General features: G+C 45.8%; 1 long non-coding RNA gene across 1 annotated transcript in view; it reads right to left on the reverse strand.

Annotated features, from left to right (window-relative positions):
* LOC140128900 (uncharacterized) overlaps positions 1–16,031 on the reverse strand; it is a 29,709-nt gene extending 13,678 nt beyond the window's left edge. Inside the window, exon 1 of the long non-coding RNA XR_011855174.1 lies at positions 15,954–16,031. This is a non-coding gene — a long non-coding RNA (uncharacterized lncRNA). The remainder of the gene's footprint in view (positions 1–15,953) is intronic.
* Positions 16,032–20,763: the final 4,732 nt, after the last annotated feature.

Consider the following 20,763-nt stretch of genomic DNA (forward strand, 5'->3'; position numbering starts at 1 on the left):
AGGCAGGAAGTGGTATGTGGGTGCTAGGTGATGTGAAAAAAGGCAGGAAGTGGTATGTGGGTGCTAGGTGATGTGAAAAAAGGCAGGAAGTGGTATGTGGGTGCTAGGTGATGTGAAAAAAGGCAGAAAGTGGTATGTGGGTGCTAGTTGATGTAAAAACAGGCAGGAAGTGGTATGTGGGTGCTAGTTGATGTGAAAAAAGGCAGGAAGTGGTATGTGGGTGTTAGGTGATGTAAAAAAAGGCAAGAAGTGGTATGTGGGTGCTACGTGATGTGAAAAAAGGCAGGAAGTAGTATGTGGGTGCTAAGTGATGTGAAAAAAGGCAGAAAGTGGTATGTGGGTGCTAGAAGATGTGAAAAATGGCAGAAAGTGGTATGTGGAAGCTAGGTGATGTGAAAAAAGGCAGAAAGTGGAATGTGGGTGTTAGGTGATGTGAAAAAAGGCAGGAAGTGGTATGAGGGTGCTGGGTGATGTGAAAAAAGGCAGGAAGTGGTATGTGGGTGCTAGGTGATGTGAAAAAAAGGCAGGAAGTGGTATGTGGGTGCTGGGTGATGTGAAAAAAGGCAGGAATGGTATGTGGGTGCTAGGTGATGTGAAAAAAGGCAGGAAGTGGTATGTGGGTGCTAGGTGATGTGAAAAAAGGCAGGAAGTGGTATGTGGGTGCTAGGTGATGTGAAAAAAGGCATAAAGTGGTATGTGGGTGCTAGGTGATGTGAAATAAAGGCAGGAAGTGGTATGTGGGTGCTAGGTGATGTGAAAAGAGGCAGGAAGTGGTTGTGGGTGCTAGGTGATGTGAAAAAAGGCAGGAACTGGTATGTGGGTGCTAGGTGATGTGAAAAAAAGCAGGAAGTGGTATGTGGGTGCTAGGTGATGTGAAAAAAGGCAGGAAGTGGTATGTGGGTGCTAGGTGATGTGAAAAAAGGCAGGAAGTGGTATGTGGGTGAGAGGTGATGTAAAAAAAGGCAGGAAGTGCTATGTGGGTACTAGGTGATGTGAAATAAAGGCAGGAAGTGGTATGTGGGTGCTAGGTGATGTGAAAAAAGGTAGGAAGTGGTATGTGGGTGCTAGGTGATGTGAAAAAAGGCAGGAAGTGGTATGTGGGTGCTAGGTGATGTGAAAAAAAGGCAGGAAGTGGTATGTGGGTGCTAGGTGATGTGAAAAAAGGCAGGAAGTGGTATGTGGGTGCTAGGTGATGTGAAAAAAGGCAGGAAGTGGTATGTGGGTGCTAGGTGATGTGAAAAAAGGCAGAAAGTGGTATGTGGGTGCTAGTTGATGTAAAAACAGGCAGGAAGTGGTATGTGGGTGCTAGTTGATGTGAAAAAAGGCAGGAAGTGGTATGTGGGTGTTAGGTGATGTGAAAAAAGGCAAGAAGTGGTATGTGGGTGCTACGTGATGTGAAAAAAGGCAGGAAGTGGTATGTGGGTGCTAAGTGTTGTGAAAAAAGGCAGAAAGTGGTATGTGGGTGCTAGAAGATGTGAAAAATGGCAGAAAGTGGTATGTGGAAGCTAGGTGATGTGAAAAAAGGCAGAAAGTGGAATGTGGGTGTTAGGAGATGTGAAAAAGGGCAGAAAGTGGTATGTGGGTGCTAGGTGATGTGAAAAAAGAAAGGAAGTGGTATGTGGGTGCTAGGTGATGTGAAAAAAAGGCAGGGAGTGGTTTGTGGGTGCTAGGTGATGTGAAAAAAAGGCAGAAAGTGGTATGTGGGTGCTAGGTGATGTGAAAAAAGGCAGGAAGTGGTATGTGGGTGCTAGGTGATGTGAAAAAAGGCAGGAAGTGGTATGTGGGTGCTAGGTGATGTGAAAAAAGGTAGGAAGTGGTATGTGGGTGCTAGGTGATGTGAAAAAAGGCAGGAAGTGGTATGTGGGTGCTAGGTGATGTGAAAAAAGGCAGGAAGTGGTATGTGGGTGAAAGGTGATGTGAAAAAAGGCAGGAAGTGGTATGTGGGTGCTAGGTGATGTGAAAAAAGGCAGGAAGTGGTATGTGGGTGCTAGGTGATGTGAAAAAAGGCATAAAGTGGTATGTGGGTGCTAGGTGATGTGAAATAAAGGCAGGAAGTGGTATGTGGGTGCTAGGTGATGTGAAAAAAGGCAGGAAGTGGTTGTGGGTGCTAGGTGATGTGAAAAAAGGCAGGAAGTGGTATGTGGGTGCTAGGTGATGTGAAAAAAAGCAGGAAGTGGTATGTGGGTGCTAGGTGATGTGAAAAAAGGCAGGAAGTGGTATGTGGGTGCTAGGTGATGTGAAAAAAGGCAGGAAGTGGTATGTGGGTGAGAGGTGATGTAAAAAAAAAGGCAGGAAGTGGTATGTGGGTGCTAAATGATGTGAAAAAAGGCAGGAAGTGGTATGTGGGTGCTAGGTGATGTGAAAAAAGGCAGGAAGTGGTATGTGGGTGCTAGGTGATGTGAAAAAGGCAGGAAGTGGTATGTGGGTGATAGGTGATGTGAAAAAAAGGCAGGAAGTGGTATGTGGGTGCTAGGTAATGTGAAAAAAGGCAGAAAGTGGTATGTGGGTGCTAGGTGATGTGAAAAAAGGCAGAAAGTGGTATGTGGGTGCTAGGTGATTTGAAAAAATGCAGGAAGTGGCACGTGGGTGCTAGGTGATGTGAAAAAATGCAGGAAGTGGCACGTGGGTACTAGGTGATGTAAAAAAAGTCAGCAAGTGGTATGTGGGTGCTAGGTGATGTGAAAAAAGGCAGGAAGTGGTATGTGGGTGCTAGGTGATGTAAAAAGGCAGGAAGTGGTATGTGGGTGCTAGGTGATGTGAAAAAAGGCATGAAGTGGCATGTGGGTGCTAGGTGATGTAAAAAAAGGCAGGAAGTGGCATGTGGGTGCTAGGTGATGTAAAAAAAAAAGGCAGGAAGTGGTATGTGGGTGCTAAATGATGTGAAAAAATGCAGGAAGTGGCACGTGGGTGCTAGGTGATATGAAAAAATGCAGGAAGTGGCACGTGGGTACTAGGTGATGTGAAAAAAGGCAGGAAGTGGTATGTGGGTGCTAGGTGATGTGAAAAAAAGCAGGAAGTGGTATGTGGGTGCTAGGTGATGTGAAAAAAGGCAGGAAGTGGTATGTGGGTGCTAGGTGATGTGAAAAAAGGCAGGAAGTGGTATGTGGGTGAGAGGTGATGTAAAAAAAAAGGCAGGAAGTGGTATGTGGGTGCTAAATGATGTGAAAAAAGGCAGGAAGTGGTATGTGGGTGCTAGGTGATGTGAAAAAAGGCAGGAAGTGGTATGTGGGTGCTAGGTGATGTGAAAAAGGCAGGAAGTGGTATGTGGGTGATAGGTGATGTGAAAAAAAGGCAGGAAGTGGTATGTGGGTGCTAGGTAATGTGAAAAAAGGCAGAAAGTGGTATGTGGGTGCTAGGTGATGTGAAAAAAGGCAGAAAGTGGTATGTGGGTGCTAGGTGATTTGAAAAAATGCAGGAAGTGGCACGTGGGTGCTAGGTGATGTGAAAAAATGCAGGAAGTGGCACGTGGGTCCTAGGTGATGTAAAAAAAGTCAGCAAGTGGTATGTGGGTGCTAGGTGATGTGAAAAAAGGCAGGAAGTGGTATGTGGGTGCTAGGTGATGTAAAAAGGCAGGAAGTGGTATGTGGGTGCTAGGTGATGTGAAAAAAGGCATGAAGTGGCATGTGGGTGCTAGGTGATGTAAAAAAAGGCAGGAAGTGGCATGTGGGTGCTAGGTGATGTAAAAAAAAAGGCAGGAAGTGGTATGTGGGTGCTAAAAGATGTGAAAAAATGCAGGAAGTGGCACGTGGGTGCTAGGTGATATGAAAAAATGCAGGAAGTGGCACGTGGGTACTAGGTGATGTAAAAAAAGTCAGCAAGTGGTATGTGGGTGCTAGGTGATGTGAAAAAAGGCAGGAAGTGGTATGTGGGTGCTAGGTGATGTAAAAAAGGCAGGAAGTGGTATGTGGGTGCTAGGTGATGTAAAAAAAGGCAGGAAGTGGCATGTGGGTGCTAGGTGATTTAAAAAAAAAGGCAGGAAGTGGTATGTGGGTGCTAAATGATGTGAAAAAATGCAGGAAATGGCATGTGGGTGTCAATTATTCGCATGATAAACGCACTGAAAACGCAGGAAAAACTCAACACACGTGTGAAAAACACAAAAACGCTAATGACTTCTGGCAACAACTGACCAAAAACATCAGTTTTTCACACATTGCTCTCTGACGTGATCTGCAACGCAAGTGTGAAATCAGCCTTAAAGATAACCATGCATATTCAATTTATGCTGGTTGCCTCATTTTTGGTGTGACCAACTGGTGAAGATGTAGCTCATGAAGTGTACAGCGCTATAGAAATATAAAAACAAAATGAAATGAAATGTACATTTTAGTTTTGAATGTGTTTTATTATATATCATAGAAATTTACAGACAGTATACACGTAGAGGATGGTTTGGGGAAAATGACGACATTTACATTATCATCCCAATTGTAGCATCGTGTATTGGTGTACCTCATCTTCCAACATGGTGTGAATAAATCACTACTATACTATAGTAGTAGTAGAGGAGAAGTCATCTTGATTGCTCAATGTGATTTTTAAGTTTTTTGTTTGCAGTTGACTCGTGAGTGAAGACCTAGCTGCTGGGACTCACTGCTCCCCCTCCCCTCTGCATAGACTTCTGTGTAATCTCAGTCACCTCAGTGAGAGGCAATTCAGCAGAGATTTTGTAGAAGCCAAGTAAGAAGTGAAAGGAGAATATCTCTTATAAGAAATATTACAAAGATTTTGTTTTATATTTGGAACATCCCCCACCGGGGCCTAGCCTTTTCTTGGGGCCTGGAGACAGCCGGAGCCCGCAGTACCTGAGTGGCTGGCGGTTGCGGCCTAGGCACGCTCGTGTCACGGTGCTTGGTATGGGGACCGGAGGGCTGTCCTACAGCCTGGCAGGTCTCCAGCAGGGTGGTGTTGGCAAGAAATGATGAGGGAGAGGCTGCTATAGCGGATCTCCCTGGGGCAACCCTTTGGTGTCTAGAGTATGAGTCTCTGTGTGGTGGACAGGGTGCCCGTGATGGTGACAGCCGTAGTAGCAGGGACCAGACGGAGGCAGACGTTGAACAAAAACAACTTACAGTTCTTTATTGGAACCGACAGGAACAGCAGCAATGTGCCTTAACAGGATGGTGGAATGCTGGAGATGTAGATGGAGGGAGCCACAGGATGTAGATCATCAGCCTGGATGCAAAGGGCAGGCTGGGAGGTCGCTGTGTCCTGGAAGGATGCTTCAGCTTTATTCTGGATCGCTTCAGGTATCACCCTTAAAGGTAGGATGATACCCCTTTCCTCACTAACTAGCTATTAGCTCCACACTTCAGGCAGGGAGCTGGCTCACCTGCTCTTGGTCTGGTGTGCTAGCTGCACAGACTCCTCTGAGTCTCTAATCTGAGAGAGTGAACTCTCTCCTCACACTGCACTCGCTTCTGAGAGAGAACTCACTTCTTCTGCTTCTAGAAGTTTCCTGACCAGGGGTTTTGTTATTCCCACTGGTCAGGTGGTGGCTACTCCTCCAATTACATCTCAGCTCCCAGAAACAGAGTGTAACACATGTGATTGGCTGACACATATGACATCACACAAAATACTTAACTCCTGCCTTACCAGGCAGGTTCTACCACTGCAGTGTTCCCCTGTGTTATCTAGTGCTATGTAGTGACATGCTGTGGGGCTAGTCAGACCCTACACAGGCTGCAAGTTACATGGTGGGACGTATTCGCAAACACAGCTCTGCCTTGCATCGGCGGGGGTGTTGCATATTCACATGAGAAAATATAGTCTAGGGTGAGAATGATCAAAAGTATGTGAGGTAAAACTGTTCTAGTTCAATTAGAGCTCAACTTTCATTTTATAAGCAGCTGTGGGACAATAAAAGCTGAGCTCTGATTGGTTGTTATGGGCAGCTAGAACAGTTTTACCTCAGACACTCCTGATAAATCTCCCCCTATGTATCTATGAGCACCACGGCCAACAAAAGCCCCTGATAGCAACTGGACCTAAGTTTCAATATTTGATGCTCACATATGGACAAGGAGCAACATACATGAAAAAATAGTGGGCAAAATGATTCATACACTCACCGGCCACTTTATTAGGTACACCTGTCCAACTGCTCGTTAACACTTAATTTCTAATCAGCCAATCACATGGCGGCAACTCAGTGCATTTAGGCATGTAGACATGGTCAAGACAATCTCCTGCAGTTCAAACCGAGCATCAGTATGGGGAAGAAAGGTGATTTGAGGCCTTTGAACGTGGCATGGTTGTTGGTGCCAGAAGGGCTGGTCTGAGTATTTCAGAAACTGCTGATCTACTGGGATATTCACGCACAACCATCTCTAGGGTTTACAGAGAATGGTCCGAAAAAGAAAAAACATCCAGTGAGCGGCAGTTCTGTGGGCGGAAATGCCTTGTTGATGCCAGAGGTCAGAGGAGAATGGGCAGACTGGTTCGAGCTGATAGAAAGGCAACAGTGACTCAAATCGCCACCCGTTACAACCAAGGTAGGCAGAAGAGCATCTCTGAACGCACAGTACGTCCAACTTTGAGGCAGATGGGCTACAGCAGCAGAAGACCACACCGGGTGCCACTCATTTCAGCTAAGAACAGGAAACTGAGGCTACAATTTGCACAAGCTCATCGAAATTGGACAGTAGAAGATTGGAAAAACGTTGCCTGGTCTGATGAGTCTCGATTTCTGCTGCGACATTCGGATAGTAGGGTCAGAATTTGGCGTCAACAACATGAAAGCATGGATCCATCCTGCATTGTATCAACGGTTCAGGCTGGTGGTGGTGGTGTCATGGGGTGGGGAATATTTTCTTGCCACTCTTTGGGCCCCTTGGTACCAATTGAGCATCGTTGCAACGCCACAGCCTACCTGAGTATTGTTGCTGACCATGTCCATCCCTTTATGAGCACAATGTACCCTGTAACATCTGATGGCTACTTTCAGCAGGATAATGCGCCATGTCATAAAGCTGGAATCATCTCAGACTGGTTTCTTGAACATGACAATGAGGTCACTGGACTCAAATGGCCTCCACAGTCACCAGATCTCAATCCAATAGAGCATCTTTGGGATGTGGTGGAACGGGAGATTCGCATCATGGATGTGCAGCCGACAAATCTGCGGCAACTGTGTGATGCCATCATGTCAATATGGACCAAAATCTCTGAGGAGCTTCCAGCACCTTGTTGTATCTATGCCACGAAGAATTGAGGCAGTTCTGAAGGCAAAAGGGGGTCCAACCCGTTACTAGCATGGTGTACCTAATAAAGTGGCCGGTGAGTGTATATTGTGTATATTCGGAGACCTTATAGCGGTAAGTCTCCCCACCACCACAGTGTAAATTATAATTGTGTCTGCAGATTAGTAAGAAGGAAGGTGCTGGGTTATTACAATGTGAAGCTCCTGTTCTTCGTACAACAATCACATCATCAGGATCTTCAACTTCATGACCTGAGAGCAGAGACATAGAGGTAAGTATTCATTCCGTGGGTAGGTCAATGTCTATAAGAGGGATCTATGTAGTAGACTGTATAACCAGGCAGAAGAGAACCTTCTGGGGTGAGAAATAACTACCTGACAGCTGTCGTAGTCAATATTCCTCTAAATTGGGTTTTCCAACTTAAAGCAGGACGTCCATGTCATATCAGCTGAAGTCTAACACTCAGACCTCCACCCCCAGATCTGGACCACAGAGTATGGAGCTAGGAGTAAATTTATGTTCTCTGTGTAGTAGCTGAGCTGCTGTTACCAGATCCCACCACTAACCAGAGAACGGAGCTGTTCTTTGATTTTTGTTGTTCATGCTGATACTGGTACTAGACCAACCCCATGGGTCCATATATGGAAGCTTGAAATCTCCTATAATAGGTTACTTTCCTGGCCAATCATAGGCTCATTCTATTTCACTCACATCTCCATCCAAAGAATTTTTCCATTTTATATCTTACCTTTTGTTATTTTTTATCCTGCGTGACCGGTTCTGCAGATTTTTTAGTTTGTGCTTTTGCATCAGTTTCATTTGTATTCTCAGGATTCTGGCTTTTAAAACGCAGGTAATTCCCACAATTTAAACTCCCTGAAATTGGAAAAAAAAAATCTTAAGGGTTTTGGTGATCACGATAAAGTCTCAGCACAGACGACTTGGAAGCACAGAAGGTGGTCTGCACATATGGATAACAGTCTCCATGTGTACTCAGCCTCTACCATACTGCGCATGCGCAGACCTTCATCCGTCACACTGAAAGAAGTCATGGTGTGTTATGGAGTCATCGGTGTGGGAGCTAGAACATCACCCCTGGGTGCACTAAGGTGCCCATTCACATGATTAATAGTGATTCTGTCTGTGTGGCATAAACCTGCATTCAATAGATAACATCTTGAAGAGCCTTAGATCCAGGTTTGATCACGCTGGACATGCACATTCCATACTCATTGTTAGATTTTAGTATGACTGGGAAACCATCTGATCAGTATGGGGCATTCCATTTTTACATGTACCAATGGCGTCAAAGATCTGAGACTCTATCTATTAAAGGGGTTGTGTCACCATACCAAATGGCTGTAATTGGGTCCAATGCATTGTGACAAGTACTATCACCATTTACACTTATTACAAAATCTGCAGGCTTACTGAGATAACTCCTTTTGTCCTGGTTGCTGGCGCCCCCTAGTGGTAGCTGTGTCCTGTCCTGAGCTACAGATGATCTGGCCGAGTCTGCGCACAAACATTTCCCCAGCTGCTCCGCACTTCAGATCACTCCAGGGGCTCACAGCTCCTCTCCACACTGAGAGATCACCTGACACACTGCAGCCAATAGGAAGTGAGACAGGGGGCAGAGAGCTCAGCCGTCTACACCAGTGAATGAGATGATTTCCACTGCTCCACAGTTGTTTCCAGCAGCAGATACAAGGTAACTGCAGCCAGACATGACCACCTGCTGCACAGAGGAGTCCTCCCCTAACATGGAATATAGTAATGTAGCAGCCCTCTCCTCCCTCCACCATTAGTCAGGTCACACAGGAGCCTACAGCATCAGATACAAGGTAACTGCAGCCAGACATGGCTATCTGCTGCACAGAGGAGTCCTCCCTAACATGGATCATAGCAATGTATCAGCCCTCTCCTCCCCCCACCATTAGTCAGGTCACACAGGAGGCTGCAGCAGCAGATACAAGGTAACTACAGCCAGACATGGCTATCTGCTGCACAGAGGAGTCCTCCCCTAACATGGATCATAGCAATGTATCAGCCCTCTCCTCCCTCCACCATTAGTCAGGTCACACAGGAGGCTGCAGAGATAACACAAGTAACAGGCTGAGCTCTGACCTCTCCTGATGCAGTCCTCCTCCTACTCTCCTCCATGTTACCCTGCTCTCCTGCAAAGGGGCCCCTGTCCCTGACTAGCAGGGAAGTAGCTAAAGATCAGTAACATGTGAGAAACTGTCACCTATTTATCTATGCATCCATGCATGTCAGCCTGACCGACCATGATGCTGTGAGAATACATAGTACTATGTGCAGTGTCCTGTGTAGTGTGCAGGGGGCGCCAGATTCAGGATTTCTGGCGCACGTTCTTCATGAATTTGGTGCCCCCTGCACTGCTTTGACACACTGCACCAACTTTTTTTGGTGCACTTTTAACATGGGGCGTATGACACATTTCTATTGGACTTCTATTGGATCAGTAATGCAGGGACTATTTGAGCACAGCAGGTGGAAGGAGACTCTGAAGGCTGAGCGCTCTGTAGTACTGAGGTGTGGAATAACTGCCGCTGTCAGTGCTGTGCATGTGCCTGGCTAGGCCCCTCCCACATCTGCTTCTGTGTGGAGCAGAATAGAGGCTGAGCAAGCATCATAATAACAAATAGAAAGGAATCTTTACTTCCAGGTAACCTTTACAAATAGATTTTTGAAATATTTTAACCTCTTTGACAGCTTTTTGCAGTCAATTGTTTCGTGGCATAACCCCTTTAAGGATTCTCATTGCAGAGAGTTTTAAAGGGGTTTGCCACTCATTTACATAAGTTGCCCATGTGCTTTTACTGCCTTAATAATAATCCAAGAATGTAGAGTAACTGCGATTCTTTTGGTACATATCTGAGCTCTGATGAACAGGAGGAGCTGTAGCAGCAGAGTTATGATTCATCCGGCTCCCTACCCCCTCTTCCGGTCTTTGTCAGTTAGCACAGATAATCAAAAGAGAGACACAGTTAGTGAAGCTAAGAGGATGGGAGGAAGGAGCAGTGAGAGAGATGGCAGCCATGTGTATGCAGAGGGCAGCAGGGTGAGAACAGGGAAAGGATGAAGCTCTTAAAGGAGGCAAAGACACAGGTGCACATACATGAAGAGACTTGTCTACTGAAAAGTGGCCATTCCCTCTAACACACTATGGCATAACTGCTCTGGAGGACTTGTGATTGGACAGCTTTAAAGACAGCATGTAATGCTACATTTCTCCTGTGGGAGCACTGCAGAGGAACTGAGCACAATTTGTGATCTATTAATTCAGAATGGACTGATCTAAGGTATAGATCACTAATTAAAATTTCCTAATATTGATTTTACTTACACTCATACATTGGATATTTTTGAGGCATTGCTTCCTGTATGTATGTCCTACAGCAGCAAAAAGCAGACAAAAAATAAAAACTTGTTAAGTGTTGCCATAGATAATTGTACATTACAAATCGTAGGCTGGGATATATGTTCCTACTCAAAATCTTAAGATAAGCAAGTTAGGATCTTGGTAGAAATCTATAAAACACATCAGGATTTATTGGATCTATATTTTCCATGCGGATTGCGTGCACAGAGCCATAGCTACAATTCTCATCAAATGTGAGGCAAAATCACAATGCAGCCAACATTAAAGCAAACCTATCATCGGGACACACAATTTCATCTAATTTCATCAATTTCAACCTGTCATTAGGTGAAATGTATGTCCTGATGACAGGTTCCCTTTAAGAACAATGGGGCTCATTACTAAGGGCTCTGCGGCCGCACTTTCGTCGGGTTTCCCAACTTTTTCGTTTTGCGGCAAATTCCACCGCATCGGATTTCGGTGCAAACACGCCGGCTTTCACACGGCGGAAATGGGGGGCCTGGCAGTCAGAAAACCCGACGGATTCGGAAAAACTGCGGAATTTACAAAACAAATTGGGGCACATTTACTTACCCGGTCCAGTCGCGATCCAGCGGCGGGTTCTCCGACGCTGATTCGGGTTCTGCTGGGATTCACTAAGGTCCGTGCGCCGATTCACCAGGTGTCGCTGCTGCGCCGAGGTCCGCTGGAGTTCACCTGCTTTTTTCTGGTGTATGTGAGTGCTTGATCTTGCGACACAAATGGCTTTATAAATTCAGCGGTTTTTCCGAATCCTTCGGGTTGTCCGGTGGCCACGCCCCCCGATTTCTGTCGCGCGAAAGTCGGCGCGATTGCGCCAAAAATCGATCGCGTGCGCCACAATTCCGTGAAATACAGCGCAAAGAGGAAATATTCGGGAAAAACCCGACGGATTCGCGGCTGCGGACCCTTAGTAAATGTGCCCCATTGTGTCGCAAAATCAATCACTCACATGCACCAGGAATAGGTTGGTGAACTACGGCAGACCTCGGCGGACCTTGGCGCGGCAGCGACACCTGGTGGACATCGGGTGCACGACCTTAGTGAATCGCCGGAAGACCCAAATCAGAGAACGCGCCGCAGGATCTCGACAGGACCGGGTAAGGAAATGTGCCCCAATATGTTACACAGTAGGATCTACAATTGATACTGATTTTGAAGTCAATGGGAAAGATTTACTTACCCGGTCCTGTCGCGATCCCAGCTGTGCGTTGTTCGACAAGGATTCGGGTCTTCTGCGATTCACTAAGATCGTGCGTCCAATTTACTGCATGTGTTGCTTCCCCGCTGAGGTCTGCTGGAGTTCACCTTCTTCTTCCTGGTGCATGTAAATGCTTGATCATGCGACACAATTTTGTTTTTAAATCCCGCGGTTAGTCCGAATCCGTCGGGGGTGTCCAACGGCCACGCCCTCCGATTTCTGTCGCATGCAAGCCGGTGCCGATGCGCCACAATCCGATCGCGTGGGGCAATTCGGTGGAAAAAGGAAATGTTCGGGAAACCCGACAGAATCACGGTCCGCGTACCCTGGTAAATGAGCCCCAACATTTTAAAAGCATAAACAATTAACACGGAAAACTAAACACTTGAAACCATTTTTTATCAGAAGTGCAATAAATAAAGTGTAATAAATTCTTCTTTGTCCTGATAATAATACATTTTGTAATATAGTTTGTCAAAGAGACATTTCCTTCCCCCGAGAAGTGTTCCCGAGAGCTGGGCACAGCAGATATATTAGGAGGAGAGGTTAAAGCTTAAATCCTTACATACCTGAAGGTTATTTCACTTCATAATTTATCTCTGTAAGGCCTCATGCACATGACCGTTATGGGGGTCGTGACCTGGCTGCAAAATTTGTGGCCAGATCACGGAGTCTAGCTCATTTACTAAGGGCTCCGTGGCCACACTTTTGACGGGTTTTCCGACTTTTTCCGTCGAATTCCATGCGTTGGCTTTCATGCGACAGAAATCGGGAGGCGTGGCCGACGGATTCGGAAAAACCGCGGAATTTAAAAAACAAAGTGTGTTGCAAAATCAAGCACTTCCATGCACCGAGAAGAACCAGGAGAACTCCGGCGGACCGCGGCGAACCTAGGCGCAGCACCGACACCTAGTGGACATTGGACGCACGACCTAAGTGAATCGCCGGAAGACCCGAATCCTCGTTGGAGAACACGCCGCTGGATCGCGACAGTGCACCGAAAACGAGACCGCTTGAAAAATATGGGTCATGTCCGATATTTTTACAGTGGTGGCCACTCGGCTTTCCATAGAGAGGGGAGGGGCGAGGATTGTTCACTCCTCCTTCACCTGGACCTCGTGCTTTTGCGGGTTACAGGTTTGTGTGCAAGGGGCCTTAGGAAATTCGGTTATTGTCTGAAAGAAGTGATTTTTCAGACGCATGATTCTAGACTATTCCATGTTTGAATAGCGCAACATAAACCATAGGGTTAAATCAATTTTTTGTGTTTAAGGACAGATTCTATTTACAAAAGCAGGGTACTGCCATGGGGGTGGCCTTTGCCAAATCTTACTCCAATTTATTCTTAGGTTTCTAGGAAACGGAGATCTTTGGCGGTGATGTCGCGCGGGCTCACCTCCATGTGCAGTGCTGGCTGTGATATATTGATGACATGCTAATGTTATGGCACAGGACTGAGGTTGGGTTGAAGGGATTTAAGTTGTATTTAATCAGCAACAATTATAATATTAGATTGACTTATGAGATGGATAAGACAAGTGTCAATTTTTTGGACACTCAGATAATAGTAGATGAGGATGGAATGCTACAAACGGATGTGTATAGAAAAACTATGTCCGGTAATGCTTTGTTGCATGCCACCCCTGCCCACCCCCTGTCCGAAATTAAGGCCATTCCAGTTGGTCAGTTTTTAAGAATGAGGTGGATCTACTCCTCAGAGCAATTTTACAAGCAAGAGGAATATGATCTTGGGAAAAGGTTCTCTGAGGATACAAAATTATGGTATCAAGAGAGCTCAGTGTACATCACGAGAGTCTCTATTAAAAGGTTCCCCGAAAAAAACAAACGGACACACAAGTAAGATTTATTTCCACATTGAAAGCCAGTGTGACGAGAAGAGGGAAATATTGATCAAACGCTGGCAAATTTGGAAAAGTGAACCTGTTTTAATGGGTTTAGTCTCAGAGAGACCATTAAAGGCAGCTCGGAGGAGTAAAAAACCTCGAAGACATCTTAGTACAAAGCCATTATGTGGCTCCCTTGGTTCACTAATATGATGAGGGCAGTTTCTTTTGCATTGGTTGAGGGAATAAGACAATTTGAAAACGAGACATTACTTCATGCCAAACCACATGTAATTTATTATGCAACTTGCACGACTTTGCTTGGGGTAGTGGCCAAGGCGAGGTACAGAATCTGCAGGCAGAATCAGAGTCGTGGACAGGCAGGGGGTCACAACAGGTGGCTAGGAATCAAGGTCAAGGTATTGCAACAGGAACGCTTTCTATGAGGCTATGAGGCACAAAGATCCAGCAAGGATCACAGAAAGAGGCTGGCTACTTATCAGGTCTGGCGGCTGGCAGCTCCAATTAGCAGTGCACTGGCCCTCCAAATCTCACATAGCCAGTACACATGCGCCCTAGGAGACAGGGACGCTCCCGCCGGAAAAGAGGAGCCGTTGCTGGAGCGCGGACAGGAAAATTAAAGGGAACCTACCACCTCGATTTTACCTATAAAGGTAGAACGGGTGGTAGGTGGATGAATGGGACGTGAGGATAGCCCTTTTTTGGGCTAATCCTCACATCCCGGGTGTCTTTTAGAAAAGTTTATTGCAGGCATATGTAAATTTTATTAAGCGGCTACTGGGGCGTGGAGTAGCCGGACATGAGGCTACTAGTCGTGGCTACTCCACGCCCCAGTAGCAATGTTACTCCGCCTACCATTTAATCTTCGGCGCGCAGCTCCTCATAGCTGCGCGCCCTCGTCATAGCTGCGGCCTTCTGCGCATGCGCAGTAGCTCCGGCCCCGAAACCGCGGCCGCGCAGCCGAAGGCCTGCGTTCTGCGCATGCGCAGAATGCAGGGGACTAGGACGAGGGCACGCAGCTACGAGGAGCTGCGCGACGAAGATTAAATGGTAGGCGGAGTAACGTGGCTACTGGGGCGTGGAGTAGCCGCGACTACTAGCCTCATGTCCAGCTACTCCACGCCCCAGTAGCCGCTTAATAAAATTTACATATGCCTGCAATAAAGTTTTCTAAAAGACACCCGGGACGTGAGGATTAGCCCAAAAAAGGGCTATCCTCACGTCCCATTCATCCACCTACCACCCCTTCTACCTTTATAGGTAGAATCGGGGTGGTAGGTGCCCTCTAAGGCTGCAGCAGACAAGATGGGGCGCACGAAGACACATGGGTGCACATGTGACCCGAGACATGGGCCCCAGGTGCACCCATGACAACGATATTATAAAAACCAAAGATGAAGAAGATTTGACTGAATTAAAAACTCTACCCAAACAACTTAAGCGGTTTCATAGATGTAATCTTATTACTTTTAAGGCGAGAGGCATAGATAGGATACATTGTGGTATCAGATGGGGAGATGTAATGAAAATGTCGGTTCAGTGAGAAACTAAGGGGGTTGTGACCCTTTGGATGATGGCCCCTGATGGGTTCAATGAAAAATTGAGTTTTGCCACTTTCTTATGAGACCCTGTCGAGAGCGTTATTCTTCATTCCAATCAAACAATATGGCATAAATCATAAGTTCTTTACAATCCCTCTGACTACTTGGGTCCTTAGCTATGTCATAGCTACTCCTAAGGACCCAAGTGTTCAGAAATGCGTTGAGTGATTGTAACGGACTTGAAACAATACGACATAACTTAGTGGCATTGGAATGAGCACCTAAGAGTGCTGATACCTTTTCTACTTTTCTACTTGTGTATAAAGTCAAGTTTTAAACCTTCTTGCTGAAGTGTCGGATCACTATAGTTTTCTACAGTCCGATGTTTTGTGGTGGCCTTGCTTCCTCTCCACTACACGAATAAACTTATCCCCTAGTGATCTGCCATCTAAACTGATCTTTGAACCAAAGAATAGATTCTCACATCTCATATATAACGAATACATTTTATCATCGTATCTTCTGCAAAATCAGCTTAATTCACAACACAATAAACATCACAAAAAACGAGTAAAAAAAAGTGAGAAATGAGTTTTTGAGTGAATTCTAAACTTCTATTCAACTTAATCAAATGCAAAACCTAAAACACTAAAAATATAGGACTACACTAGACAAATACAAACTGTATCATCATCTAAGGAGTGAAGTCAGTGTTACCTGTGTATAAGGCTGGGGTTGTCCTGTGCTCGCAGATCTCGCAGTCTGTCTCCGATGGATTAATGCTGTGTTATATATTACACGGAAATGGGTTGTCCATAAGAAATGTTAGAATTAATACTGTACATATAATTAGCACCACACCCCAAACACTCACACACACTCTTTCTCTAGGGAGCAGACACAATTTATCACTACTAAGTGGTTATTTAGTATTTGTTATTGAACCAAAATGTTTTGAAATTCCTTGTACTTTTGTCTTTACCCAAATACTTATCTTTCTTTCCTACTAAGCGTCTACATCTTTAAAGGGGTTATCCGGGTGTTAAAAATTACTGAGGGCCGGGCTGGGGTGAGCTAGTTAAACATAATAAATATCTACTTACCTCGTCCGGTGCTGCTGATGTCCCGTGCCGCGGTCCGTCTCCTCTGTGCGCCGGTTTGATTACAAGGGTGCACAGGGACCCGCCGGAAGCTCCCATCTGACACCATCTCCCAGCGCTAAAAATGCTGAGAGATAGGGACGGATGGGAGGAGCCGGCCACATTGCGGATCGGAAGCTCCCTGTGCGCGGCTTCTGTGCCCCTGTAAACAAACAGGGGCACGGATCAAATGGACGAGGCGCGGGACATCAGCGGCGCCGAAGGAGGTACGTACCTGTTTATTATATTTAACTAGCCCACCCCAGCCCGGCCATTAGTAATTTTTAACCAATTGGTGAAACGTAGATAAGAAAAAAAAACGTAAGTAGAAAAGAATTAAGTAACTAAATTTTATGTGGTGGCATTAAAAAAAAGAATCATAGCATAGATACAGTACCAGAACTGAGCTTACTACATAAATACGGCACCGCACACAAACTGAAAACATTAATACAGCACAAGAACTAAGCAAAATATATACCTACCAGAAGCCAGCTCACTCCACAAATACAGTACTAAGTATAAAAGAACTTGGGGCCACATTTATCACTTGTTTTTTCTGTTGTTTTTGCGCCTTTTCGTTTAGGCGCACCGTTTTTGCGCCCGTTTTGCGATTAAACGTCAAATTAGCCGCGCAGCTAAAATAACCACCTTTCCCTCATCTATCATTCAATTCCAGATGTTTTGCTGCGCCTAATGATATTCATCACGTGCGACTTTTGCATTTAGGCGCAAAAACGGGCGCAAAAACACTCCAGCCCGAAGGTGGCGTTATCTGAGAAGAAAGCACTGAGACCCTTTGCAGAAAAGCTCATTTCTAGCAGCAAAGCTCAGCCAGACACTGGAACATATAATAGATACATTAGATACATTACAGACAGGAGCTGCAGACTCTATTTACAGTTCATCACCTTCTATTTACAAAATATTCTGCAAAACGCTGAGCTCAGAGCAAGAGTAAGAGAAGTTTGGACAAGTTTGCAGAAGCTTGCAGATACTACAAACAAGTGTCCCCCGTGTAATTCTGCACAGTATCCCCCTCAGACACTGTGCAGAATTACAGGGGTGCAGCAGGAGACCAGCATTGGGGGATCCCCTCCAGGAGAAGCCCCTGCTGAGGAGGTCACTGGGTGCTGGGTGTCACACCCCTGGGTGCTGCTGTGAGTGTTATCTTCATTCTGGGCTGTGGGAGAAGCAGAGAGGAGCTTGTAGCAGGATGACATGTAAGTGCCCGAATCTAACATTGCGCCTAAACTGCGCCTAAACTGTGTTAAAGTAAAGTGATTAATAAGAGGCAGAAAATATACTTATCACAGATGGCTGTAACTTGTGATAATTCTGGCAAAACAGTGCGCCTGAATTTAGGCGCAACTACTACACTTAGGCGCACAAAAGTGATAAATGTGGCCCTTGGTATATAAAATATCACCAGAACCCAGTTAATCATGTAGATGTAGATCTTATATAAATATAGCACCAGAACCAACCTCAACACAGAATACAGCACCAGAGCTCACTTTATAAACAGAGAATAAGACCAGAGATTAGTATAAAAGAAACATGCAGTTATTCTCACGGCTGCTCATTTATGTGCCCCTGGACCCCCGCATGTGCTCTCATCTCTCCGCGATCCCACGTGCGTCCCCGTCCGCTAGGGTGCACGCACCGGTTTCCGGAGATTTAAATTCTGATAAATTCTCAGCCCCTTCCTGTGTTCCCTGACGGATATCCAGGCCTTGTGCCTTAGAGAGAGCTCATGCGCCCTGCGCGGTTATCGTGATTTCCTGTTGGGACCCCGGTTCCTCCTCCGCTGCCTGCCTTGACCTATTGCTACGTCCCCGACTCCGATTGCGTGCTGCCCGTCCTGACCCCCTGTCTGTCCCCGACTACGATTCTGCTCAACGTCTTTGTACATCACCTTGGCTGCCACCTCGGACAAAGTCCCACCGGTGGAACTACCTGGTGGTATCACGCCGCAACAAGTCCAACCCGCTTTGAGGCGGGCTCTGGTGAAAACCGAGTGCCACTTAGATTCCGGTCCCAGGTGTCGGCTCACGTCATCGTCTGTGGTGGTCCAGTGGGTCCACTACCCCTGGAGCCTGACAGTTATTTCATATAAATACAGCACCAGAGAACAGAGCTCCATTTTCTGTAAAGTGACCAGGCTGGGTTACTGCACCTCAACTATTAATCATGGGTTACAATAAACTTGAAATAATTTCATGTATCAGCAGTAACTTGCAAGTGAGGGTGGAGTAGTGTAATATGGTAATTGTTGAGAAATAACAATTCTGCAGAAGGTTTGTGCTCGGGGCCAAATATTAATGACACCTCAGTTTTTGTCTCCCTATTTATTACATGAATTTATGTCGGGAATACAAGTTGAAACAACTTACTCCAAACAATACAAAGCTCCCTAAACAAGAGATCTGTCTGTGTCACTCAAGTTATATGCTTAAGGGATTTGTCCCAACATTGCAACACCGCAGGTTAGACCCCAAGGCTTGGGACCACAAGAGATCTGACCAAAAGACCTTCTGTGAATGGAGCAGCAGTGTACAGGAATGTTCTTCTTGAACTCTACTTGTCCCAGCGGTCAGAAGTTGTCTATAATTTCTTATCTCCTACCCACTGATGGGACAATCCCTTTAATAAATTATATTAATCCTTTATATCACACTGTTTAAAGGGCTTGTCCATACTACATACATAGAATAACCCAATTGGCTGTTTAAAAATTAAAAAGTCATACCTAACTCAATGATCCCTCCATGTTCTTCCCTGCCCAGTGCCCCGCCATTTTACTTTTTGTTTTCTGGTCAGGTGATGACTTCTGACACATGTAACCACAGCAGCCAATCACTGACTCCACTTTGTATCCCCAAATTCATGAACAGTTCAGACGAACGCCCACATCTATTGACCAGCCCTGTTTGAATTTGACCAGCCCTAGTGCGCAAGGAGTAGGCCGCACATGCACGTCTCTCTCCAAAACTGGCGTAGAAGCCCTGAAATAATTGTAATTCCTTGCAAACCACATGGCATTAATGGGGGAGATTTATCATTAGTGTCTGAGGTAAAATTGTTCTAGTTGCCCATGGAAACCAATCAGAGATCAGCTTTTATTTTCCCACAGCGTGACAAACAACATTACTGCCTCGTGGCAGCGCACTACCAAGACCATATGAACGTTCACCTTGAATGTTCGCATGGTGTTTGAGCAACTGGCATACTTTCGGCCCACCAGATACATCAGGGGGCCTATGCCTCTTTATGTATCTTGCGTCGCCAGAGGGATGGGGCTTCCATCATAGCACCAGAACCATCCTCAGCACAGAATACAGCACCAGAACCCAGCTCACACTATAAACAGAGAATAAGACCTGAGATTAGTATAAAAGAAACATGCAGTAAATTTATATCAATACAGCAACGGGGAACAGAGCTCCATTTTTGTTTAGTGGTCAAACTGGGTTACTGCACTTCAACTATTAATCATGAGGTACAATAAACATGAAATAATTTTATGTAATAATAGTAACTGGCCTACGTCTGGTGCACGGAAGAGGATAAGGGGTGACCCCTCTCCATAGAGATGCACGGTGCATGGCCATGCATGATATACGTCCCCCATACGTCCATGTAAATGTAGCCTAAAGGCAACTATTTATCAAGGAGGAATAAGAGACAAGCATATCAGCAAACATCCCTATAGAAATAAGGGAGAGAGCTTCCTACACTGAAGAGTTAAAGCCAAATCTGCTGACAGGATTCCTATAACCATGTCATAGAAAGATACAGATATGTTTTCCTATCTATTAATTACAGGTTAATAACAGGATAATTATTTCTCCATTGACTTAAGGTGTTGGAATCATTGACAGTCACCATGTCAGCCAAATAAAAATAAATGATTATAACACCTGGAAACTATTAAGTACAAACATTTGATGGAAAAATTATGTTTGTGTGACATCATATGCGGCAGTGGACCAGCAGTTTGATTGCCTAAAAAAGATGACTTGATAATAAATTATTCTCTCCTCCTACTCTCTTTAGCTGTCTGCTCTGACTACGGACAAGGCAGGTGTCACACAAAAGGGTGTGGGAGAGTCTCTTGGGGCTAGAGTCTGTCGACTCCCTGGACCATCACGGGAGATGATGGTACTGGCCGCAACCCGGGACCGGAGTCTAAGTGGCCGCTGGTCTTCACCAGAGCCCGCCGCAAAGCGGGATGGTCTTGCTGCAGCGGGGAGCCACCAGGTCGTTCCACGGGTGCGATCAAGCCTGTGATGGCAGCCAAGGTAGGAAAGCGGGAAGGCAGGACCTTGGGAAGGCTGGTCCTCGGGAAGGCAGGACCTCTGGAAGGAACACAGGACCGCCACAGG

This window comes from Engystomops pustulosus, chromosome 4, assembly GCF_040894005.1.
Source record: "Engystomops pustulosus chromosome 4, aEngPut4.maternal, whole genome shotgun sequence".
Lineage (NCBI taxonomy): Eukaryota > Metazoa > Chordata > Amphibia > Anura > Leptodactylidae > Engystomops > Engystomops pustulosus.